The 27300-nt window shown below is 42.4% G+C and overlaps 1 protein-coding gene across 2 annotated transcripts in view; it reads right to left on the minus strand.

Moving 5' to 3' along the window:
* Positions 1–27300, minus strand: part of LOC146566719 (partitioning defective 3 homolog) — a 357883-nt gene that overhangs the window by 255727 nt on the left and 74856 nt on the right. The gene's annotated exons all lie outside the window — the stretch shown is intronic.

Raw genomic sequence — 27300 nt, forward strand, 5'->3', positions numbered from 1 at the left:
AGCGGCCATGGAGTTGCATTCAGAAGTTTAAAAAATAAGAGGAAAAAGTTTTTTAGCGATGAAGCACAGACGGGAACAGCATGGCTAATTGTCAAGTGGCGTGACAGCTGAGGCTGAGGATTCAGAACAGATAGGAGGGAAGAAGGAGGGAGGCTGGAGAAGAATTTTAAAAAGCCCCTGAAAAACAAGATGCTATAACCTATCATAAAACAGACTTTTATATGATAACCAAAAGGGTAGGGAGAGAGGAACGAGAGAAGGCGAGCACATTACAGGATGTGAGTTGAAGAAATGTTCCAGTTTCCAGTCTCAGGATAAACTCTGGAGCGATTTGAAAAACCTATTTAGCTCCTACCTGCTTCAGTTGACAGAAGCGAGGGAAAGAAAAGAACTGAACTGAGTCTTATTTCATGGGCCTCTCTCTCTCTCCAGTAGGGAGCTACAACACTGCCGCTACCTTAAGCCCCCGGAGCAAGGCTGACACTCATCCACTCTCAGCTGGTTCCACTGACTGTCACAGCAGCTGCCAATCAACCGCTATCTACCTGGATGCCTGAGGGCTGCTGGAGAGAGGCAAGAGCAGGGGATGGCGAGAGATGATGATGAAGGGGGCGAGACGAGGCAGAGGATAGGAGAAGGGAAAGAAAAGAGAGGAGTCGGATGAAGCCGGGCATTCTCTGCAGTCTGGGTAGAAGATGTATTTGGAATTTAGAATTTCTATAACACAGAGAGCACTGAGACAGGGCACCGAGAAAAGAAAAAAAAACAGAATCTCAGGGAAGCCTTTCATGTTGGCCTCCTTTGATCTCTATCCAGCTTTTGGCAGCAAGGTGGAGAAGAAGAAGAAGAAGAAGAGATGGAAAGGAAGCGGCTGAGGAGGGAACGAGGAGCTGTTTTGACAACCAAACCCCCCCTCCCTCCCAAAACTCCCAGATACATCCTTCTACCCACCCACGCACCCCAGCACCTCTGATCTGTCATGAAGCCCGGGCATTAGGAGTGGCACTGGTACAAAACAGCCGTCCCAAGCGCTCACAAAGTGGTGCTCCGAAGACACAAGACAACAGAGGTTATTAGAAGTCACGGGGCAGCACTCGCAGTGCCAGTGAAAACATGTAATACCTGCACTGCAATGCTCTGACGCTAATCCATATCTGCCACGGCAGCTTTTTTACAGCCCAGTGGAAGGGACGCCTGACACGAGTCAACCGGCGGCAGCCCCCCCATCCGCTCAATCCACACCTTCAATTAAAGAGCACATCCAAAGTCGTGCCAGCCTGCAACCTGCTGTGAATATTTATTGCTGTAGCTAAAAAGTCTCCCCTTAGAGGAGAGATTATTTATTCATTTGTCTTACTTCCCCCCCGTTCCATTCACATCACATCCAAATGGTAAAATTCAATGTGAATCTAACAAGTACTGCTTACAGCTTAAAGAATAGGCACATTTGTCTCCTGCAGTTGGATGTGTGCGTGTGGATGTCGCTCCGTGAAAACTTCGCATATTTGTTATGAGATGAATGAGGGAAAGATTAACACTTTGCTCAGTGCATTATTCAAAATGATAAATGAATGGATGCCGCGTTGTTATGCAATGTCTGCGGTAAGTCATATATACTGCCTCTGATAGCACAACACCACACACCCCCACACCCACACAAACAGACCAGGTTTCATCTCCCCTCCCTATCATTTATCATCATTTTATTGCAAGGGCACCAGGGGCGCAAAGTTATTACGGGTACAGTAGTGGTGGAAACTGTGAAAGCCACTTACTCCACCAGAAACTCCAAGGACTCGAAACTTGTTGAGTAATAGCTACGAGGCACCATCCCTCATCCACGCGCCAACCATCTATCCATCCACCTGTCCATCTACCGTTCACCTCACTTGACATGCTCATTTAGTCATGAATCCCGCATGCATCCATCACAGTGTACACTTTTTGATCATGTATTGGCATGCACACAGATCTTAATACACCAATGACGCATCTTTCGCTGCTGAATCGGTGTCTTCGTTTTCTCATTTGCCTTAATGCACTCCTCTAAGAGAACATGTGTCATGGTTTTGGGCTTGGATCTGAGCTAACCCATTCAAAGTCCAAAGACACACAATAAAACAAATTAGCTGAAGCATTAGATGAACAACTCCCATGTTTTGTTAAGCAAAATTATTAATGGAGTCTGGCGGAGGGTAATGGCTTCATTTTCTTGTTGTAAAGAGTGTACACTTAAAACGCTATTGATTTCTAGTGGCTAAAATCCGTTTTACTGTCTGCTGCTGCCAGTGTCCACAGCAGCATAATACTTTTGTTTCTGCTTGTGGGGCTGGGGGGGGTGCTTACCACCAATCTACTGTAGGTTACACACTGACACAGAAACTAAACACAGAAACAAAACTATCCCAAAATAAATGAAAACGGGCTACCTAGTTATTATATCGTTATAAAATACAGTTATTACTAATTAAAAATGAAAAATATTTTAAAATGTTTTCTGACTGGTAAATGAACTGGTTTCTATTTGGCGCTTTTCCACTCTACCTGACCAATCACAAGAACTTTTATTTCTATGCTTCCTAGCTAACATTCGCACACATTCATACTCCAGTCGATGCATCAGAAAGCAACAGGTTGGCAGGCGAGGGATCGAACCGTCAACCTTCCAATTAGTAGTATCTCCTGAGCTACAGCCACTGAAAACTGCACTGGTGCCAAACTCCCAAAAATGACGCAACCCGCAAAACAGAAATTGTTTTATAACTGGATGCCACAGACATTTTTTCCCTCCTCATGTCTTCTGACTGTTTTTCTACTAGGTTTGCATTTGGCTACAGTCAGTGTCACTACTAGTAGCATGAGGTGACACCTATTTTGTGTGTGGAGAAAGAGGATGAGCACTGCCAGAGTTACAAAATGACCTCCAGCTGGAGGCAGATGTCCGTGACTAAACACAGAAACACACTTCATCAGGTTGTCCTGAGGGTCCGATATCCTCTATTGGGCCAAGTGCTCACTGTTTGGCACTATGGAGCCTGATTGGCATTTGCAATAAAATAGCAGAATTAGCAGGTCCACCACTGGAGCCCTGTGCTTTTCACAGACGGGAGCAGGTTCACCCTGAGTGACAGACATGAAAGGATCTGGAGAAGCTGTGGAGAACATTATGCTGCCTGCAACATCATTCAGCATGACTGGTTTGGTGGTGGGTCAGTGATGGTCTGGCGATACATGTCCACGGAAGGACATGCAAACCTCTATAAGATAGGTAGAATGAAATCCTTGGACCCATTTTCAGACCCAATTTCACTGCAGGTTGATAAAATTCCCATCAAATGATATGGCGTCCTTTTATTCCTAAAACATTACCCAGTCCGTAATAGTGAAGATATCCAACATGACTTTTTCCCATTGAGATCTGATGTGTTTTCAAGTGTTAACTTTTTTGAGCAGTGTGTTTTGTTTACAGTCTTCTCACCAACCTTGTTTGCCATCTTGGGCATTTGCTTTGAGGTTTGCTTGTCTTCTTCTAACACTTCTCCTGTGTTCTGCATTTGCGTCTTTTAATCTGGACCCCTTCATAATGTGACCTTTACTTGTAACTTCTTTTTAATGATTGACTGAAGGCAGCATTGTACTTGCACAAACCTTCCTCCTCGTATGCCAGAGTTCTCACACAGCTTTCAATATTTAATCTTTTCCCCCCGTCCATTATTTCTCACACACACCATGTGTAGAGCAAACCAACAAAGTGCTTAGTCCTGTAGTTTTCCTGCTTATTAAGACCATCAAATATTCAGGGAATAAGTCTCCAGCACTCTGGCCTGCCATCACTAGCACTCCAAATAACCCTCAAATGGCACCCTGCAGCGCTTTAGAAACATATGCATATTTCAGGTGCTGCCACATGGGGTTGATACAAAGGAAAGAAGCTCCCCAGAGGCTGACTACAGCAAGACCTGAAATGATGACACACACCTCAAAGCGAATGTAACGTGTAAAGACGGTGCAGCACAAGGATGAATCGCCTTCAGTTTAATGTTTTGCACCCTCAATTGAAATTTGAATAAAAATATGAACTGCAAATACATGTTAGGCTTAAGATTATTCAGTTGCAGTAAACATTAAAGCGTCACCAAGACTCACTACAATAGGCATTAAGTTACATGTTACGACGCAAGATTATCAGCTTTCGGGAAAAGAACAGTCAATTTTGCTCCAGTAGCAGACCTGCACAACACAAACATCCTTTCTCGCTTAACGCAGTGGTGACACGTGAGGGCAGAGGAGGAGGGCGGTGGGAACGAAAGGCGAGGGCAAGTTTGTATGCCAGTGTGCAGGAAGATGACAGGCTTAAAGAAAAATAATCCCTAAACAAGCAGACGTAAGCCCCGAGATTGGTTTACGCCGCCGTACAGGCTAAAAACATTAAGTCATCATTTCTTTCACTTTTTAAAGGAAAGTAGCTCGACAGGTATTCATGACTTGAAGGGGGGAAAAACCCCACTAGGTGGGAGGGGTGTGGAAGTGGACGAAAAGGCAGAGAGAAAATATACAGAGCAAGCAAAGTTTAACCAGATTAGAGACTCATCCCTTTTCAAATCCACAAGGCTAAATTCCCGTCCCTGCCTTTGAAGTTTTCCTCCGCGTTGGGGAAAATGAATTCACACATATCGGGCCGCCGTGAGTGTGAGAACTACCTACGCAGTGCTGACTGAAGGGAAAAATTCCTACGACACCCCCGATACGTTCTTCCGTGTATATTAATACCTCATAACCCTCTGGTCGCATGTTTCAATTCAACACCATTCAAGTCTGGGAAATAAATTTCACTTGTCTGAGGGCACACACACACACACACACACACACACACACACACACACACACACACACACACAAAAAGGTCTTTGCTGCACATCTCTGGGAGTGGAAAAAAGAGAAGCAGCGAGGAGAGAGCAATACAGAAGGAAAAGTGATGACATATTCATGAAAGCAATTAGGGTGGGTGTCCATAAGAAAGCAAGACACACGATAAGCATCTTATGGGTTGAATTGCCATCAATCACCTGACAGTAATTAACACTGTGCAGACACATGAAATAATGCTGAACTAATCTCGTTCCACCAGCCAGACACACTCTTAAATGTTATCATATTAATTATCCTATTCCAGTCTAGGTAAGTTGAAATCTTTGCCTTTTAGAGACGTTTTTTTTTTCTTTATTTTACCAAAACTTCATAAATGCAAAACTATTCTTGTTCTGTTGCTTGGGCTCCCATTTGTTCCTTTATACGAGATACTCAGGCAGGCTGCACTGAGAGCACATGCTGTACCCAAAATAGTTTGTGGAGTCTAATCATTTGTTTATTGTATCCTCTATCGATTTTCTTGCCTTACTGTATTCATTTTGCTGTCTAAACAGAGCGGCTGAGGGCACCTTCAGGTGTTACGCCCTCGAACTGGTCTTAAAGAAATCAAATCAATGCAATGAACCTAGCTGCTCTCACGGTCTTCATCCAGCCCACCCCCACCACTCTGTGCACATTCCCAATCTAATAATGCCTTTCCTCCCCAGCCTTGATTCACATGCAAAACAACAGCCAGACACTCTGTCTAGGGGGTGCACTCACACACACACACACACACACACAGAGATAGAGTTATGTGAGCACACATACCTGCCAAGGCACAAACAAACTGCAGATACACAAAAGCACAAAAGTCTCAGTTTATATATTAGTATTCTTCTCCCAAAGCATTAGAAAAACCCATAGTCTAACAGTGCCTTTCAGAGGGAAGTGCCCTTCAATCTTTCATTGGTTATGCACAAAGCTAGGAGGGAGTAATTAAAAACTCTACATCCAGGGACCTCGGCACAGAGAGAGAGAGAGAGGACCAAGAGAAAAAAGGGAAAGCTTCAAACATTTCAGGCCTCCCTGGTGAAAAGAGATGGAAGGAATCAGTAGTAGAAAGTGGAGTGGAGCAGACAGAGAGGGAGGGCCTTATCCTTGACAAGGCCATACATCCTCTGTTGTCAAGGCGGATGGAAATCAGGTAGTCATACCTTTAGCGAGGCCAGAACCAATCATTAATCAGAAATATTTCACTTTAGGTTTGTCATATCGTATACGCTTGTCCTAAGTGCTTAAGGTATTATATGTCGCAGCAAATTAATGAAAACATCTAAAATCTCTGGCTCTCAGAGCACGACATCAATAGTTCCTCATGTGTTGGAGAGATGCAGTGCTTTTGCTGTAACTGCACAGGAAATGTTGTGATGGGACAGGGTGCTTCTGACACACATTTCCAAACATACTAGTTGACTTTTGGAAGCATACAATATTTCTATTTGTGCACAATAACATAATAATTTAAGAAAAATCAAACATTACCAGGGTCAACATTATTAGCCCACTGTACAACCGACCTTCTTATTGCACAGTGCTATAACTTTGTAATGCTCAAAGCTTGCAAAATCAAGCTAAATCAGAAGGTTAACTTTCTGTTTACACACAGTATAATAACTTCAATCAGGGTTTGAACTGTCACCGGAAAAAGCATCATGCCGAAAACTAAAGAAATCAGTTTAGACTTGAGAAAAAGAATTGCTGATGCTCACAAAGGAGGAGATACAAAGTTATCAAAGCGTTTCCAAGTGTCAAGAACTGGAATGAGAACTATCATTAGGAAATTCAAAAAGAGTCACGCAGTACAAAGCAAGTCTGGCAGAAGTAGGAAGCAAAAGATTTCAAAGACTCTGGAAAGAAAACTAGTAAGAGATGTGTCTAAAGACACCAGAACAACTTCCAAGACGCGGGCGAATGAGTTAGCCAAGTCAGGAATTATAGTCTCAAAGAAGACAATGACTAGAACCCTGCACGGGAATGGACTGCGAGGCTGCAGACCAAGAAAACCTCCACTTCTGCAGAAGAGACAGCTTCAAGGAAGACTGAAGTATACTAAGGATGACCTATAGAAAGATTCTGCATATGGGAAGTGTTTCCGTTGGTTATATGAGATGAAACTAGAGCTCTTTGTAAACAAAGATGCTACTTAAGTTTGGGGAGAGAGGAGAGAAGTGTACAACCGAAAGAAGATGGTCCCCACAGTGAAACACAGTGGTGAGGAATTTCATCATGGTGAAAGGAATCATTAAGAAAAAAATGAGTCTTGGTAGTTCCTCTGTCTTCTAAAATGGCAACAACTCAAAATGTTCTTAGTGAAGAGGTGCCTTCAGAAAACCAAAGTGAATGTTCTTCACTTGTAGCCTGCACAAAACCCTGATTAAATCCCATTGAAAATCTGTGGGATGAACTGAAGACCAAGGCCTGGTACACCTGAGGAGCTTGAGAGATTCACCAAAGAAGAATAGGCTGGGCTTGCTCAGGAGACATGTGTGAGACTTCCTGAAAACTACAACAAATGACTGCAGGCTGTTATCAGGCAAACAGAACACACAAGTGACTATTATCATCGGGGGGGTTTGTTTCTGTGTGCAAAGTAAAATAAGCATCCAAAATAAAAACTAGGATGTTTGGAAAAGCTGTATAAAAAATTATTTGCTGTTCATCATCTCATTGAGAAATCCTTAAAAAACTGAATTTTCATAGAGAACGTTAACAATCCTGTCGTCATCTGAACATACATATGTATAGCAGCTATGTGAGCCAGCATTCAATATAACCCGAAGACTGAGATTTATATACAGTTTTTAAATTGGGGTTTTTGCATCGCTCTCGGGTGGTCTTCACCCAGTCACCAGGGATGGCCTCAGGTGAGTTGCCTAATACCCTGAGGCCATGGACCAACAACAGAGGCTGTACGTGTGCACAGACTATTTTGCATGCAAAGGTAAGCACTTTGAACCTACATAAAGTAGACTTCAAACCAAATGCCTCAATGTGCTTAACTGCTGAGAGCAAAAATTACGTGGAATACATTATATACACAAAAAATAATTTCATGTGCTCTGTTTCTTTAAGCTGTTCATTCAAATCACATTTAATAATAATGACATTTAAGGAAAAAGGCAAGACATTGTTTAGCAAAAAACGAAATAAATACATAACGTAAATTTAATTTCTAAAGCACCAAATCACAACGGTCACCTCAAGGCACTTTATACTGCAAGAAACTGACCCATCGGAGACAAAAGCCCAAGAATCAGAAAATGCCTGGTGACGTTGGGTAGGAAAAACTCCCCTTCAACAGGAAGAGAACCATGCTGAGGGAGGGCCAGTTGACCAGTGAAAGGGAAGATATAAAAGAGGAACACAGAGAGAAAAGCACAAAACGCAAACATTCAATCCGTCATCACAAATCATGTGTTTAAATTAGTAACGGGCCAATAAAATTGCTAACTGGATATCAATTTGATACTTTGAAGTTTAAATGTGCAACAAACTGTGTAAAACTGCATTATTTGTAGAAAAGCAAAACTGAAACGTTCTCATTAAATCTTATATATCCAGGGTGCTACGTTAAAATAGACTGTTACTTACAACTCAAGTGTAACTAACTGGCGTGTGTTCACCAGCCCAGGAAGATCTAACAAGTTGTGCTGTCCATTATGAAAATGTAGTACCTCAGTTTTTTCCAAGCGTGACCCAAAGTACAGGCTAAACTCTAAGATATGATGAAGGTTTTAACTTCAGAAAACCTCAGCTATCACCTTCTAACCAACAGCAAAACACTTGTAATATAATAGGTGTCTCTAAAATGTGAGGCTAGCCACATGCTCAGTTTACAAAGCACAGCAAAGGAGTCCAGACAGTCCCTAGTGGAGACTCATATTTATTTCCTTATCAAAACAACAAATACAAGCCAGGACTGGCAGACAAGAAGAGACACTGGAACACCGCAGGACCTTATACCACACACACACTTACCATCTCCTTCACAATAGTTAAGATATCCCTACCTAGCTGAGAATCTGCCAGTGTCCTGACACTATGCTAGTCAGCTTGTCAGTCAGTATGGCAGCTCAGCCCATAAATACATCAGCCACTCAGCAGTTTAGTAAGCCAACAAAACCCAACTATTCTCTAAGTAGGTAAACCAAACAGTCGATGTGTTATCTAGTAAATCAGCAACAAATATACCAGTGAACTGTGAGCCCGCCAGTCAGTAAGCCAACCAGTGACCCAATCGCCCAGGCAGCCAGCAAGGAGGTATCCAAGTGCAGCTTTACAACCCACTATTGGCAATGAACTGAACAGACATTGAGCACACACCCGCACACACATACACTTAGACACACAACTAGCCAGTGGGGACAGCACTGTCATTATCTGCCATCTGCAGGCCTGAGTGGCCTTAGCCTGGAGGGGAGAGGAAGCAAAGAGTAGGGAGATGAAGCAGGGAGAGAGGATGCTTGTCCGTGCATGTGTGTGTCTGTTTGGTGGTGGAGGGGCTAAATACACAATGTGAGAAGAGACATGCTCTCAATAACACACCGAGACAAACAGGAAGACAACAAAGGAATGGCTCTGTGCCCACCAGCGAACATACAAGTTTTCTTTTTGTGTACCACTGCATCTGACAAAACACCACCGCGAGTGTGTTTGCATGTGTGTGTGTGAAGCTTACAAGGCTGGTTACCACGTGTGTCTATCTCACCAAAAATGGCCTTAACATAATGCAATTCTGAAGCATTTACGCATTTATTAATATTGTACTTGTTTGTGCGAATAGCTGTGCATTAATAATCGAGAGTTCTGCAAAGGTAGAATCCCTCTACAGGAAATGCAGAATGTAAGAGGGTGCTATCTGAAGATTTCAAGACCAGCGAGAAAACTCAGTGCAAAAACTTCAGACTGAATAACAAGGACACAGGCTGCTGAGATTTTGAGATTGTTTTTCTGCTGCTTCTACCACTCCCTGCTGTTTCCGTGGCTCTGGCCAAGCGCATCGCCTTTACAGAGCTCTGCACCTTCACGGAAGGTTGTGGAAAAAGCGAGCCTGTATATTATGGCACGATGCAGTCAATTTTATTTAGAAGTCTGAAAGAGAAATCTTGAAGGCAGAGACGATGAGAGGACTGGAAGATTGAAGAGAAAGAAAATACATGTAGAAAAGCAGCCTACCAGATGCACTGCCAAAGATGTATGTGTGTCTAATCTGCTTCCTCTCAAAAGACAGGTCAGCACACTATTTGTCAAAAATAAACTAACACTGACAGCTTTTGGCCGTTTCATAAACACTGCCACATAAAAACCCTGACAGCTAAGAATAAAATCAACTCACTGCATCAATGTTTGCTTGGAAAAAACCCATGCACCATGCAACCCGAACTGACAATCCAGCTGTCTCGCCAAATCTATTCGCTCAAGCTTCAAGACAAACCCTCGAGTCAAACATATGAAAGAGTAAAACCATTTCATTTTGTAGCCCGTCATCACAAAGGTGAAACTTTTCCGCAGGTCCCCCCAATTCACAATGTTTTGTCTCCTAATAACCTTTTTGAGCAGACTTCTGGATCTAAGCTCATCCCCTCTGTTCTTCCCAACTGCAGGTTAGAGTCTTTGCAAGGCAGCTTGTGCCCTCTAGTGAATGCCACACTCCGAACCTTACAAGTTATTATGCTCTCTTTCCTCTGCTCACTTTTTCAGCACACACTGGCAATGGAAGGCAAATGCTGTTATGAAATATGCTGTGACTTAAAAGTTGATGACAAGGTTTAACAGCTGGAAATCAGGTAAGTTATATACCTCACTCCCCCCAAGATGGGACATAAATCTGGTCATTGGTCGGAGTTACTCAGTGTTTCAAGCCCCACTAAACCTTCTCGCTAAGGAACAATCGGCCCATAGCCGGAGCGCTACTAGTGATCTCTGAGAGCACTTTAGTGTTAAAACGGTCAGTAAGTCAAACAAATGAACACTCTGTGTAAGAGAAGGGACGAGAGGGCATGGTGCGCCCCTCCCTGTGCATAATGGGAGGTTACGCGATGGGGTGTGGGGGTGCATGTCTGGGGAGTGCTGCTGAACTCCCGTAACCTCAATTATTCAGCATTAGGCCCCAATATTGATTTCCTGTTGGATCGACTTACTGAGTCCCCGAGCGCTGGGACGGTGACATGCTATAGCCCCTTCCCTTGGAGGGATCTTTAAGAATGGATGGATGGACGGGAGTCTGTTAGGGGGAAGAGGGAAAAGAGATCCACGCGAGGAGAGGAGGGGTGTAATTAAAGATTCCCCTTATCAAGGATGTGATAAATGAAGATGCCACAGCTCATGGAATAGTTAGTTTGCGAGAAGCCAGGGGAGTGATTAGTTCAGCTTGATGACCTTGGGAAGAGGGTGACACTGCTTAGAGGTCAGAGGGTTCCCATGACTGGGCCTCCTACTAAAGAAGGAACAATATTTATTTTGGCTATATTTACGTATGTGGCTGTCAGATATGGAAGGGATAACAGGCCGTTTGAGATTATGGTATTAATACTGGTGTTGAGGGTCTCAGGGTGTTAAGAGTCACTTTCTCAATCTGTCATCAGTGCCCAAGTTTTTCTCCCCCCCCCACACACACACACACACACACACACACCAGCACAATCAGCTGGGAAAACCAGTCATGTGCTGACAATGCAGGAATGTGTTATCACATTAATAGAAGAAGGAAAAATGTCTCCTTCACAGCCACTGCAAACCTTGTCAAATGTAGGTCTGTCTTCTTCTGTACCTGGCTGCATGGTCGGACATGGGTCAGGTTCCAAATAAAACAGATGGCAAGAGTTCCTTTCTGCAGTTTCTCCTTGCCCCAACCTTGAGAAGCTGTGCTGGGCTAAGCACAGCTCTGATCTGGGCTGAGCGGGTTTGGAAGGTTGAAAACCGGAGGGGGGCCAAATCTGAGGCCCGGAGCCTGACGGAGCATACGCTAATTGAAGGAGGCTGAGGTGGATGAGGGGCTTAGAGGATTGAGTGGAGGTGACAGTGCGCTGCAGTCGATCACTTCTCACTTGAATCTGGTGTACTCCTTCTCTTGGTTAAGCCTGAACTATGCAATAAATGTTTGGGAAACTGGGGTGTTTATTGAACCTTTGAAAATTATTTTAAAAATTCATGCAGATGATGTAGATGTGTCAAAAAGCCTTGGTGCTATCATGACGGTATAATCCCATTTGCAGAAATTATCTCTTGTTCCAAGCATCTCTTAAAAGACACCCCTGTACTAATGTTGAACCGGACTTTTTTGTTTTTGAATTCTAGAAATATATAATTGACACATTATGAGTGGGTCTGCTCAAGAGTTTGCTTTGAATCCTACATTTCTCTGATCAAGTGCATTGTCAGAGCATGTTTTATTCTGCCAGGTCAATGAAACGGTTGATCACAAATGTTGATCTACTTCGGAGTGGTTTTAGGATGCATGTATCACTTACTTTTACAAAATGAGAACAATCCCCACACAAACGATCTTTTACTTGAATGATTACAGCTACTGCAACAAGAAGCGATGATGTGTCTTTTAACATTAAGTAAAATCAGTCAAAACTGCTTGAATGTGCTGATTAAAAAAAGAAAAACTGATCTCGCTGCACTGGAATGTTGCGGCAATTGACACAAGCTCCATGGCAATCTGTGGGTGTGCTGAGGGTGGGTAAAGGGTGCAGGGGGTGAGATTGGGGTCTTGGCAGTGTGTATTTAGCTGTTGGCAATTCAGCTCCACCTCCTAATCAACCCTTAATTGGCAGTGTTGTTGACAAGTTCGAGCCGTAGGGCCGGCCACAGTGCCTGTTTACTGCTGTCTCCTCTTTTTTTTAAACTGCAAACTCAAAGCAGTGTGCTCGACACACAGATGACTACACGTCTGCCTGAGCAGAGTGAGTTTCCCGTCTGCGTTATGTGTTGTGTCGATGTTTCTGTGTTTGTATGTGTCAGGTAGAGCCGTCTTTTGAGCTGCGCTCATATCTGATGTAGTAATTGGCAGTAGAAGTCTGTCATGACAAATGATGCTGCTTTGCTGCACTTCTTAGTCAACAGTATAGTTTAGAAAAAACATAACAACAAGAAATTACACAAATCATCTGAATATCAACAGGTAAAGGTCAACAGTAAAGGTCACTGTAGATACCACCTGTCAACATTTGGACTTGGAGTTTGAGACTTAGCAAAAAGTTGTGAGTGTTGCAGCCCACAAGCAGAATTCATACAAGTACACAACACTTTACTTTGGCAGAACTGCATAACAGAGGAGCTGAGTTCTCCAAGTTCAGGCCCCCCTAGCACTCAGAGGGTTTTAGAAAACACCAAAGAGATGTTCAGCCACGGGATGAAGAGGGAGATAAGGAGAGGTAGATTGAGAGGTAAAATCGAGATCTGCACTTCACAAGATGGCAGAACTCGTTGCGGGCCCGCACATGAATGTAAATGAGCCGGTGGATCACACTGTCAGACACTGGCTCTCAGGGGTGGAGAGGAAAGGCTCCCCACCTCTTTCCTGTCCATAAATTGTGCATCAGCACTCAAAGTCTGTCAGAACTCTATGACATTCATGCTTTCTTCATTTAAATATTGCCTCTTGTTCACTTTTACTGCCTATCATTATCTTTACCTTTGTTTTTCTGTTTATTCTCTTGTTCTTGGTAAAAACGTGTCTCTAACCACTTCCTCTGCACTCTACTACTGACTCCATCATCTTGAAATCTCTCTTTGTAACTGATGTACATCAGTTTTTTTTACCTGCAAGTCTTTGCAAACTTCATAGTATGAATACCGAGCGATAAATGAGCTTCTCCACTGAAGCCTTACAGTTCATTTGAAATGCTATTAGACTGACATTGCCAGGCAGCCAGTGCCTGACACGGTGTAAAGGACCACAGCTAGAGGTGTGAGAAAGTGATTATAGCCATTTGAGAGTCTATGTTTGTGTATGTGTGTGTGTTATTTTGTACTTTAAACTTTGAGAAAAAGTTTTGTGATTCTTCTCTTATTGGTGGATTTGAGAAATTCATTTAATTAAAAAGAAAGGATGCAGGTTCAATCAGCGGAAGACCAGAAATATTACCTCTCCATTGTCTCCATTATAATAGTAGTTATTATACGCTGATCAGGCATAACATTATGACTACCTGCCTAATATTTTGTCGGCCCCCCTTTTGCAGCCAAAACAGACCTGACCACTCGAGGCATGGACTCCACTAGATCCCCGAAGCTGTGCTGTGGTATCTGCACCAAGATGTTAGCAACAGATCCTTCCGTTGTGAGGAGTGCCTCCATCAACTGGACTTGTTTATCCAATACATCCCACAGATGCTTGACTGGATTGAGATCTGGGAATTTGGAAGCCAAGTCAAGAACCTGTCCCTTCTTTGGGCCACTTTTGATAGATGATGACAACTGCAGAAAACCCCACAAGAGCTGCAGTTTTGGAGATCTTCTCACCAAGTCCTCTAACAATGTAGTCCTTGTCAAACTAGCTCAAATCCTTAAACTTGTCCATTTTCCTGCTTCCAACACATCAACTCTGAGGACAAAGGGTTCACTTGCTCCGTAATGTATCCCACCCACTAACAGGTGCCATGATGAGGAGATAATCAGTGTTCCTCACTTCACCCGTCAGTGGTCATAATGTTACTTCATCAGAGTGTATGATGCCACACTTGAACTGTAACATTTCCAATCTCCTCTTATAGCTGATTCCAATTTCATGCAAATAACCTCCCATGAATTCTGGCTTGGTGCAAAAGTAGCTCAAGGAAGAAAAAAATAAAGACAGAAAAAGCTTCAGGCAAAAAGAAAACTGTTGACTCATACTCCATACTCCTAAGGTAAATGTTTCTGGCCTGCTCAGTTCCACCACCATGCCAACACCAGCTGGAGATCCATCTCCCCCTCTGCTGCCCACAGCTGTAACACCCCCCCCCCCCCCACACACACACACACACACACACACACACAGCCCTGCTCCAAGCCTCCTTAGTAAAGTGAAGCATACAGCAGCAGGAGCTAAAATGTAAGTTCTTCTAGCAGGTGGACAGCTGATCTGCAGAGAAAACAGGCCTTGGCAGCTGGTATGGCAGCAGTGTCTTGAGATGCAACAAAAAACCCTCCACAGCCTAAGCCACTCCTTCAGAAGATGTGTAAGCTGCAGATTTCAAGTCAGAGTATCAGCAGGTTTCTCAGCAGGGAAACAGCAGCCTGTGACACCCCCATGACACCCACTACAAGAAGTACATGTAAACCTGTCCATACTTTGCTATAGCCACATAGAATAAGGCTTTTAGGGGGGAAAAATAGAAGTAAGCTGCTAACCAAATAAGCTTTCATGTTGTTGTTTTTCCTGTGCAGGTATTTCAAGCTCTTAGTTCCTTGACCTTCCTTAGTTCCTTTGCTTGAGGAGTCACTGAGGATGCAATGAATTGGGCTGATCCTCTACTACGCTTCACTTCTGTTTTGACTCTAAAATCTTTTATTTTGACCTCAGTTGCAGAGTAAATACTCCAAGATTTGTTATTTAGAAGATTCAACATATACTTCTGCTCAAACATTTTCTAAAACAGCACCTTCAAATGACATCTCCATAAAGTCACAGCAATTTGACACTTATGTAGCAAAATGTGATGTTCTTATCAATTGTGTGATAATGTTTCCACCAGTAGGTGTTAAGTAAGTTTTATAAAAGACTTGAGGAATAAATTCTGCACATGTGGATGAGGGTTACTGTCAACCAGTTTCCTTTCATTAAGAATGAGCTGTGTGTGTTTAATTTTAACTGTCCTTGGAAAATCTGACAAACAGTAAAGCTTTATATCTGCACAAGCCTTCAACAACGGCTTATGAGCTTAGTTCAGGTAGTAGTTAAAATCCGTCTTTAATAACCCAAGTGAATAATTTTAAAAAGGTACAGAAAAAGAACAAGAAAATGTGTGTTTGCATGCTACACTTTTCTCTAGGGCCACCTTGGGGACAACATAAGCCAGAACACCTCTAAACAAGCCGTGACAACACCCAGGCCACACCTCGTTATTTATGCACCACATGTACCGTCCTAATTCACCTTTCTCATGTCTGTCTCCTGTTAGCAGTCCTTCAAACCAATTAACACCTAGACAACCATTCAGCTCTGATTCCAAATGTCTGGATGCAATTAGAAGAAGGAAACATGGACATTTAAGGCAGGAAGGGGATTTAAGACGCTGAGGAGGGAATTGAGACTAATGTTGGTTACCCCAATAATTGGGAGGTAGAAGTCATTGTTGGTAATTGCGAGTGAAAATCAAGGATAAGGCGAATAATAATTTCGTCTACGTTTTCAAGCCTCGGAAAGTCTTCGTCCTAAACCTTGAGATGAAGGAATTAATATTACAGTAACCAAAAAGAAAAAGAAAAAGAAAAAAGAAATTGAGGCATAATGGTCATCCATGCTGTTTTGAAGTTGTCTTTAAGACTCCCATGGGAAAGGATGGCGAAAGCAGCACTGCACTGTGATCTCCGAAGGCTCCGCCTCATCCAGATTATCGCTATGTGGGGCTGGCGCCAGTGGTTTCAACATGGCTCGGATTCCGAGCAATGCCCCCTTCGGCGAGGTTTTGTTAGGCACATGTCACAGTACTCATTAGGACAAAAACAAACAGCAACCACTACTGGTCTATAATGCGACCGCCGACCAAGATCTGAAAAGCCGCCTTGGAAATATAGAAGTCAACGCAGCACGACTCCGCTGCGTTGACTTCCACTTCGACTTTGAAGTCGAGGTGAAATCCTGTGTGTCTCGGAAGTTTTTTTTTTTTTACCTCAAATATATTCCAATCTGTAAGGTAATGTTGCCTTAATGGGTGGGATTTTCCACATCCAGAAACAGTTTGGCGAGAACGATCACAAAAAAGATGCATGTGAGACTGCAATTTTGGTGCAATTCCTCTAAGTGCAGCTTTGTAACCCATCAAAGATGTTTTAATTATATCAAACACCAAACAAAGGGGTTTACAATCATCCCATCTGCCAGTTCTCCAACTTAACAATCCTGTAGGCTGTTTTTTGTGCCATGTTTAAAACAGACCCCAGTTAATGCAGGAGTGGACTCTTCAAACTGTGAAAAAGTCCAAGTTAGAACCCAACCCAACTTTTGAGGAGACCAAGGGTTGAGTTTCATATTAGACCATTCCTCGTATTTTGTTTTTGGGTAACGTTTGATAGGTTTCAGTGCAGCTAACTGGGAAGAGTTACGACAAGATCAAAGTTTATGTTGGAAAAAAAACCCAACAAAAAACAATTTCAACTATATTAAACATGCTAGAAATGTATAGGTTACAAGTGTTCACAGTTTAGCCTCATGAAAAGGTGGCAACAACTATATATATTTTTACATGCACTTGCACAGGTGCTACAGGCCACAAAACTTTTAAAATCTAACTGCTGGTCACACCATCTCTTACAAGTGAACTCTCCTTTTCAAAGACTGTGTGACACCCTAGTAACATGTTGATAAACAGAAACAAAGTGACAAAGTGGTAACAATAACAGATGTAGCAATAAACTTAGAAGTTATGGTTTGTCCTTAACCTACAGTTCTGCCGGAGGTTTCTTCCTGTTAAAAAGGAGTTTTTCCTCCCCACTGTCACCAAGTGCTTGCTCACAGGAAGTGACGAGGTTTTCTCTGTATTATTGTAAGTTCTTACAATAAAAAGCACATTGAGGCAAACCGCTGTGGTGATTTGGCATTATATACAAAAACTGAACTGAATTGAAATGAATTTTGTTTGTTGAATGTTGTGTATGTTTGATATGTTTGATATGTTAGTACTTCTGCCCTTAATCCTACATACATGTCTGTATTTCATCTAACAGCAACGCTGTGGCAACACTGAAATGGGCGAATATTCCCACTTCTCTTTGCAGGCTTTAAATTATTCATTCCAAACAGAGGCCCAAATATACAGCTTAACTATATGATGGGCTAATGAGGGCTATTGATCAACTAATTGATTGACTGACTGTCCAATGACCCATTTGGGCAGCTCGTTACTTAACATGCATTACTCAGTGCTAACCACTAACAGTGAAGACTGATATGATATTCTGGTTGACATTCATTCTTTAGCTGATATTGCAAAGTCGGGGCCACGTCAAAAGCCCCGGTGACCATTTCAGTTCAGTGAATAAACAAACTGTGGCAGAGAGGTGAGGTAATTCAACTGCCAGGTTTGATCTGTCAATGAATGACACGGGACCAGTAAAGAATTGAATTTATGCAAGCTGTTACTTACCCTGTTTGCAAACCAAAGCCCTAACTCTAGCTTCTCATATTGCCTATTCCACTTTTATTTTCAAGCTGTTAGAGCCAATTGTGTTATCCATCTTTATACTGTGCCCTTTTAGGCTCATAAAATTGACAGCACTAGTCACATAGACCCTTGGCCTTCAAAGCTTTGGCTTTCCAATAAGTAGCTACAGTGTACATGCCTTGCATCTTAGGGAGGTATTGAATAATCTACTCTGAGATTTTCCCACAGATTTAGAGGGGAACCAAAACACCAGCGTCTCCTCTCTTCTTGTGGTAAAAGAAACCCTGAAGAGCATCTCTAGAGAGCTCTTTACATGAAGCAATTTACTAAACACCCACATATTGACTTTGGCCCGACTGGCTTTCTGGATTGACTTTGAGGTCTTGGGTTGCAACACAGCTGGCTGACCGACAACAAAGCTTGGACTGTTGCACTCACATTGCATTCTCCTGCAAGCAAAGATTTTAAAAAAAAATTAAAGAGCCACTCTGTGAAAATGTTGCTTTTTCACTTTAAATACGCGATTAGAGCACAATAGAACTTGCCGTCTACAGTAATAACAAGCAGGGGTTATGAACTAGCTGCCTGGCCTACTTTTTTTTAACCTTTTTTTTCTATTTTTCTGTGGTGCAGACACGCTTCCTTGTCAGAGTAAACTACATGCACTGACCATTTGACAGAGATGACAGTAGTGTGATGCCCTTTTTGCATTCCCTTTCAATAAAACAGTGCTTGGACTCTTTGAGATTGTTTTCTAAGAAGAGAGATTAATAGAAAGGGAAACCAACTACAGCGATGTACCCCCTGCTAACTTTGAATTGGTTCAACAGAGGCTACACAGTCAGGTTCATCTGGAGGTCACAGTGTGGGGAGTTCAACTTTCACAACTTAGTTTGACCTTCTTTTTCTTTAAAAGTAACCTGACTTATCTGACACTGGCACTCACTGTACATGCTGCTTCTTTCTCCCCTCACATTTCATTGCACACTGTGCAGAAAATTGTGGCAACTTCAAATGTGACTGTAAATATAACTAATATGAAATATAGAGTTACGGGGTGCAGGTTTTGTTGTATATGACACAAAACAATTCAATTTTATTTATATAGCGCCAAATCACAACAACGGTTCACTCAAGGCTCTGTATACTGCAAAAAGCAAAGACCCTACAATAATACCCCCTATGAGCAAGCACTTGGTGACAGTGGGAAAGAAAAACTCCCTTTCAACAGGAAGAAACCTGCGCCCGGTTGGGAATGAGGGGAGGGAGACAGGACACATTACAAACTGTGGAAGAGAAAGACTGATAACTAATGATCAAATGCAATGCATAGAACACCTTAATGCTGTCTTCAATAGCGCACACTACAAGCATGCTACAACACACCAATTTAGCTATTCATAGCCTAACTAGCATGGAGGTTTTCCGACCATCATCATTATCTTAATTTTAAATATTAAGTTATTCCTATAAATAAAACTAATGTGTTAAAGACAAAAACATGCATACAAATAAGGGCGATGCCATTGTGCAGCTTCGGTTTAACCCGGGTTTTTTCTCCCTAACAGAGTGTGGTTTTTTTTTGAGTAGTTAATTGAAATTCATTCCCCTTTCTGGGATGGCACCATTTAACTGGATCCCTGAAATTTCTCCATACAGGGCCAAACTCACACAGCGCTGCAGGGGTCAGAGGAAAGTGAGTGTTTGGCCTTTAGGTTATTCCACTGAGATGGAGTAAAATGTCCTCTTTCATTGGCAATTCACATTCTTTTCTTCTAATTAGAGTGAAACAGAAAGCAGTCCAGGTTCATGATCCATTTACAATTCGAATGCGGTCCACATGCTTCAAATAAATATTTTGGCAGCTGATAATAGAATAGTAATTGTCCGGCAAAATGGCAACAGAAGAATGGCAAATGGCTGCACAAGACACATAGCTGAACCAAGCTCCTGCTATTCTCGGCCCCTTGTCTACTGTCAAACACTCAGTGGAGGTTTCCCGCCAGTCCCTTGACATTTCAGCCGACAGACATAGCAACGGAGACACACAGGATACTCACGACAAGCACCTGGAACCATTCCCCAGTAGCAGCGCCATTTAGGAGCCAGGTTCTCCACAGTCCTCTGGGGTCAGCTGGGACGCCAGGTCAGAGTTTGTCACTAATGGGCCTCTGTGAGTGCCAGTGTACCAGACCTGTGAATCCCCTTGAGAGGCATCAGTATGAAGGGCCCATATCTCTAATTGGGGGAACCCATGTACGTAAGTGACAGATTATGACCTATAAATGAGAATTTATGTGACCATTAGACGTGCTGGGTGATCCCAGCAGAGATGGAGAAGGCGCTCATTAGCTATGCATTCCGAATGTCTGGCTCTGCCTAATTAGCCAGATAATATGCAGGCTACAGAGATTTTCTTGTTTTCCACCCTTAAACATTTCGGACCTTGTTATTTTGGTGCACTTTAAGGGCACAATTAGAAGGTGCTCTGAATTCTTGGTGTTTTAATGCCATTTGCATGTGAAAAGGCCAAAGCAACATCGAGGGAAAGCAGGAATCCATAAAACGCTTTGAAGCGAACAGAAAACGCTGCTAGTTATTGTTTTGTGATAGAAATCCAATTTCGACAGCTTTATGAGACAAGCCTTCCTTGTCACGCCGAGCTTGGATGAAGAGAATATTTACAAAATATTTTAAAAAAGCTTTGATTTGATATATCCGTGGGGAAGGAAAGCGTCGAGGAAAATGGCAAAAAATCAATGCAGTTGTCCAAAGGCCTTCAGTTGTAGGGTAATATCTGGGAGATTGATCGGTGTGATTAGGGATTTGACGGCAGACTCAAATATTTGCACATGAAGTGGCAGTATTAGTGCTGTAATATTGAGTGGTGGTGGGGGCTGGTAGTGTCAGAGAGGGGGCATGGGAATAGTAGATAAAGACAGAGAGAGGATAATAAAGACAAAGATGTTGGGAGGAGTGCTGCACCTTTCTTTTTTTAAATTAATTGGTAGATATTTGTCCATATATTGGGATTTAAGAATGTGAGTCAAAGCCAAACAGTCTATTATTTCAGCATAAAGAGTGTTAACTGGAAATGTGGTTACATAGATTTTTAGTTGTGAATGAATTGCCTTGGTAATGTGGTTTCTGATTGGCCATTGTGCCAATAAAGATAATGAAAGGAGCACAGCTGAATGGAAAACTATAACGTCTGATCATTAAGTCATGACTGCCAGAAAGAGCGAGACAGAGATACCCCCTCGTCTTTCCTCCCCACCTGAAGCTCTTCATCTCTATTGGTTCTGCCTCTTTTGATCAGCTCAGTGAAGGGCTCTGGCTTCTCCAAACAAAGCGCATCCCACACTCTACACAATTAACTGGTGGTGACAGACAAAGCGCAGCTAACAGTGTTGGTATAAAAAAAAAAAGAAGCTTCCATCACTCCTGTTCTTCCTTTGTGCTGTGCTTGTTTCCTTTGTAGTGTGCTACCTAAGTAGTGATAAAAAAGTAGTTTTCCACACTGGTAAAATTACTTCAAACCAAGCAGTACTAAGAAGCAGTTCATATAATAGCTACAGACAGGGATACGCTTTCACATATGAGTCGACTAGGCAAAAACAAACTGAAATTAATAACAAAAGAACAAATAGGAAGAAAAACTTTGATCCAAAGTTGTTTCTCTCTTTTTGCAGCTAATGTTGTCCGAGTGTTATTTTTCTTTAAGGAGGCTTTTCGAACCCCCATTGGGTACGAGGGCGGCAAGAAGGAGATGGAAGCGGGGACCGAATAAAACGACGACACCAGGCCGGGCGAGCCTATTAGCACACTTCACAGTTGGTCATCTCTCGCTCTTCTTCTCTCAAATAGACACACATAGAACAGTCTTCAAGAGACCCATTGAAGGCTGCTAGTTTGAAGGAGGAGAAAGGGGAAGAAAGATGGCACTGGTTGCCCTCTGAGCTCCTATTAAAAGCTTCTTAAAAGCTGCCAGAGAGGCTGGATGAGTAGCATCCATCAATTAGAGGAAAATGAGTTGGAGGATGAGAGGTGCACAAAGAGGCTATATGTGTGTACTAGCGAAAAAGGTGAACACAAGCAGTGTAACCTTAAACTAGTTGATTCGAACTACCTAAATTTAATACAGATGTATTGTTACTGGATCTCACTTTCCAACAACTGGTAGTGTTGAACATGATCAGGATAAAAATTAATTAATTGAAATAATAAAATTTGTAATAAAAAAGATTGCTAACTATCACATGACAGTATGGATGCCACAAAGGCATGTGAGGCAAGTAGCACTTGAGATTGCAGCTGCCAGCACACCTGATGACACCAGTCTATATGAACCAATAATTATAGATTCTAAGGGCCAACTGAACGTCTTGCTCCATGGTACCACACCCAAGTTTTTCCCAAAGCCACACCCACTTGGTCTGCCATCTGTTTGCCTGATCTAAGAAGCCAACCAAGCTCAATACGACTCAATAGGACGACACCATCTGGGTCGGGGGTTACCACCACAGCTCTGCAAAGCCGTTTCAACAATGTAGGTGTGGAACATGGTCCATGGTACGTGGAACATGCTGTCCAATTTCTGCAGGAAATGAGAGTGGAAGATTGCATGGACCAGGGCCCCAACCAAGACATTCCCGGCGCACCATTATTAGATATTTGGGAACTCCGGGTCTGTCTAGCATTCTTTACCTGATCCAACTCCCCACCAGGTGATGATCAGTTGACACCTTTGCTCTAGGTCAGGCTCCTTCCCCATCAGAGAGGTCACATTCCACGTACCTAAAGCTAGATTATCAGGCAAGGATAGGACTGCCAAGGCCACTGACCTGACCGCTACCCGATTCACAGAGCACCTACAGCCCCTCCTGTGAGTGATGGGTCCACAGGAGGGCAGGCTTACATAGTGCTTTTGGATTGTACCCAGCCAGACCCAATAGCCTAAGACCCAGCCACTAGGTGCTCTCCAGCAAGCACCCTTCAGGTCCGGCTCCATGGTGGGGCCCCAGAAATCCTAACCAGGGTAGGATAGCCGTGTGCCTCGGCTGCCTTTTCATTATTTCAAAAGAACTAGTTTGAATTCTTCCTCTCCTTTATGACTTACGCGGTGTTACAAATGGCATGCTCACATTGTTATTAACTAGTGGTGCTTTTAAAGATGATCTTGGTAGTATAAAGTGCATTAATCCATTTAGAGAAAGTGGCAATGATTGGGGCTAAATGGTAGGAAGAGACTTTCCTCGTAAGGAACTGCTCACAGCAGGTACTTTTTAAAGCCCCCAAAATAAACCAACAGTTCATTTCGAGGCCTTTTTTGGACATTTCTGGAATGTTTTTGAGAGCCTCTTGGCCTCTTGTGAACTACAATTCTGGGACAGTCTGCAAAAAGTAAACTTGCACATGTGATAAAAAGGGTTATAAAAAGTTAAATAGATGCCGAGCATTAAAACAGTGTTTGTTATATAGCAGCTGACAAGCCGAGGAAAGGGAATAAGCAAGGGCGAAACAGCTGCATAATAGAAAGATGAAAACAGGGACTGCGACATAAACCAAGATGAAACAAAGACACTGATGCTTTCATAAAGTGTGTTACAAAAAAAGAAGAAGAAAGAATCTCATTGTTTACTGAACTCACTCTGTTCTAACCTGATGGCACGTACCTGATGTGCTGATGATATTTTCAACACACGACAATAATTTTGCTTCTTTCTATTCACTGGTTTTATCCTGTTCTTCATATAATTACAGCACAGAGATTACAAAAGGAACACCACTGTAAAACGAGATGTTGATCTGGGCTGAAAGTAAGATAAGAATTTCTACACTAGTTTAGCCTCCTTTAACCTTCTTCTTAAATATTTTTTCTCATTTTTTCCTCATGTGAAATAATTAATTAACAATTAATTAATAATAAGTGCACTATATTCACTAGAAAAAGAAACGTATTTAGATGTTAATTGACTGACAGACTAAACACCAAATTCACTGAAGGACCAGCAGCTAACGTTAGCATGGCTTTCCAAAAACAACAAGAAGTTAAACCTGTCGAAGGTGATGATGACGATGAAGCTTTTAGCTTCATTGTCATCTTCTTCAGGTAATTAAGAAGTCATAAACTAGGCTTTTTCCACTGTGGGTGGTAAGTGAACAGAAAGTCCCTGTCATCATGCATCTTAGCCTATATAACCGTGTTATGTGAGCTATTATGTGCAAAACCTTATAATGTAATTCTAACTAATAATACTCCAGAGTTGTAGTTTGCAAATACAGCAGCAGCAACCGAGGCAGCTATTTAAGAGAATATTTTAACTTATATTGTTGTTTGAAAATGAGTAAATGATAACTTTCTTTGATAAATTGCAGTCAAATTGACTCTTTAGCTTCAAAGACATATGGAATAATATGTCTGTTCATGTAGCTAAAATGTCCATGTATCCCATGATTGTTTCCCATATTAATAATTTTATTACTACGTGGTCACAGTCTGGTTTCAGTGCTTTAAAATCATCACAGTCTTTACACAACAGAAGCATAGCTTACTTAGTTTTGAAAATCGTATTAAATACACGAATATCTGTTTTGAGTATCTATGGTTTCTCCACCATTTAGTGAGTTTATTAAGATTAGGCTAAACACAAGCCAAATTACAAGCTTGACTATAATTCTAAAATATTTCAAAGAGGAAAATTATTCAACTGAGAAGAATCTTTGTGTATTTAATCACAAAAACATATAAAAGCTGTAATAGATACTAAAAAAAACAAAGAAAAGAGCCTTTCTGAGGTGCACAAGTTAACAAATATTGTAAAAGTATTTCCTATACTATACTTTATACTTTACAAGTTGAACTGTCATTCAGCAAAGCAGTTGATAAGCGGTAACACTAAACTGCTGTGATTATAATCAACAAACCATGGAAAGGCTGATCTGAACAGGTGGGGAAACGTGCAGGTGTAAAAATAACATTAATCATGGGGAAATAAACACATCCATGTGGTATGTTGGTACCAGTCTTTATATAAAACACTTAATTGCGATAAAGACAACTTAATATTAGCAGCATCTGTGATTTTTCCCAGAATGACAGTTCAGATATTAACAAAATACATCCGGAGATGTTTCTGTATGTGCTTTGTTGCTTCACACAGTACCACACTGCATCAGTCTGCTTCTGCCTACTCTAAAGATCAGTCATTTTTAATCACTGTATTATTAAACTGCTACTAAGTCACATCTACTTTACATTTACATTTATTGCACATCACATCTCTCTCTCCCTCTTTCTTCACTGAGCCCACCTTACTTTGGAAGGCTACTTTTCCGATCACCCTACTGGGATCTCTGTCTTTGTGGAATGCTATTAGACAAGCCCTGCCTTCATCTGGATCTAGCACCAACATCCCATTCATCAAACCCACCGTCTAACACCACACAGGGCTCTTCATTGTGAAAAGGAGGTGTGTGTGTGTGTGTGTGGGGGGGGGGGGGGGGGGGGATGAACAAACACCCCATAATAATAAAAGACACCCACCAGGAGAAAAGGTACGAAACGCTATCAGTAGGGTGAGAATCAGCGAGGAGAGAAGGAGAAGATGGAGAAGAAAATGGGGGATGAAACTGATCAAGGTGAGTGCAGTGTGTGTGTGTGTGTGTGTGTGTGTGTGTGTGTGTGTGCGTGCGTGTGCGTGTGGGAGGGGGGGCCAGCTGGTTTGAACATGGTGATGAGAGCAGTTTGTGAGACCGAGGAGCATGAAATAACTTACCTGGTGGATCAGAAACACACAGGCATGGCAGGTGGCAGCAGCGGCACGGCACAGGAGAAACAGACAGAGACAAAGAAAGGTTAATACGAGGTTTGAGTGTGTAGTGCATACAATACAACTAGCCAAAAAACAAAACAAACAAAAAACAAGAAAAAAATCCAGCTCATGTGAAACAGGATTCACTCGTTGAGCTTGTGGTAAACAAAACAGTGACTACACTCCCCGACCCCACCAAATACACCACTACTATCAGATAACAAGAAAAAATGTCATTTAGCCAGCTCTGCTACAAGTTAAGTCACTGCAAAGTGCTAAGCTGTATATCTGCCTAGAAAGTTTTAATGAGTTTATACATCCCTGGATGCACCTGCGTATAGAGCAAACCTCGAAACAGTACATCAGAAATCAATTTTCAATCTTGACTGACTCTTGATCTTCAATAGCTCACATACAGTACTGCAGTACTTATCAGGCACACACACACAAACACACACAAATCATCAGCAATACTATTGGCAGCAAAGCCATGAGAGGCTGATGGAGTGGTTGTCTTGGAAACAGAGGCTGGCATGGGTTATTATGGAGGAAGAAATGAAGGGTGGAGGGGTGGCGGGTGAGGCAGGGCCACAATGCAAAGATCTGCAGCGAGACAGGTGTGTGTGTGTGTGTGTGTGTGTGTGTGTGTGTGGTGACTGTAGATTCACCTGTGGATAAAGTTCTATTCCCTTAATAATGAGAGAAAGGAATCAATAATTCGAACAAACACAGAGATGATATTATCTATTTACTACTAAATATACAGTTTTGAGAGAAAACATCCATTTCCTTTCTTTCCTGGGTTAAATATGGCGGCACTAAAACAAACCAAACACAAACGAAAAAAAAAATGGAGTGACAGCCACCATCCTGCTCCGTTTCCTTTTTCTCCCCATTTCTCCTACAGCCGTCTCCCTTCAGTGCCCCTGTGGTGATTGTTGCTGGCCTCCTCCTTCGCTTCCAGTCTCCATCCATCCCCCTCTCCATCGCCCCCCCCTTCAGCCCACCCTACTCCTGGAGAGGAGAAAATAAGTATCCAGGCAACCCAGCATCTCTTACTGGGAGGGGTGAAGAGAGGAGACAAGAGAGAGAAGAGGAGACAGGAGAAGTGGAGAGGAAAGGAGAAGAGTAAAAACCGCATTGTGATGGAACTACGAATACAGATGAGACCCAGAGAAACAGGGACCAAGACCAGAGGAAAAGCAGGAGAGATGCTGATGGAGGGGGAGACTTCGAGTTCAGCAGAGAAAACCAAGCAGCCC

This window comes from Mchenga conophoros, linkage group LG9 (assembly GCF_057382185.1).
Source record: "Mchenga conophoros isolate Kocher_MC1m ecotype Shallow Benthic linkage group LG9, M_conophoros_male_GT1.1, whole genome shotgun sequence".
Classification (NCBI taxonomy): domain Eukaryota; kingdom Metazoa; phylum Chordata; class Actinopteri; order Cichliformes; family Cichlidae; genus Mchenga; species Mchenga conophoros.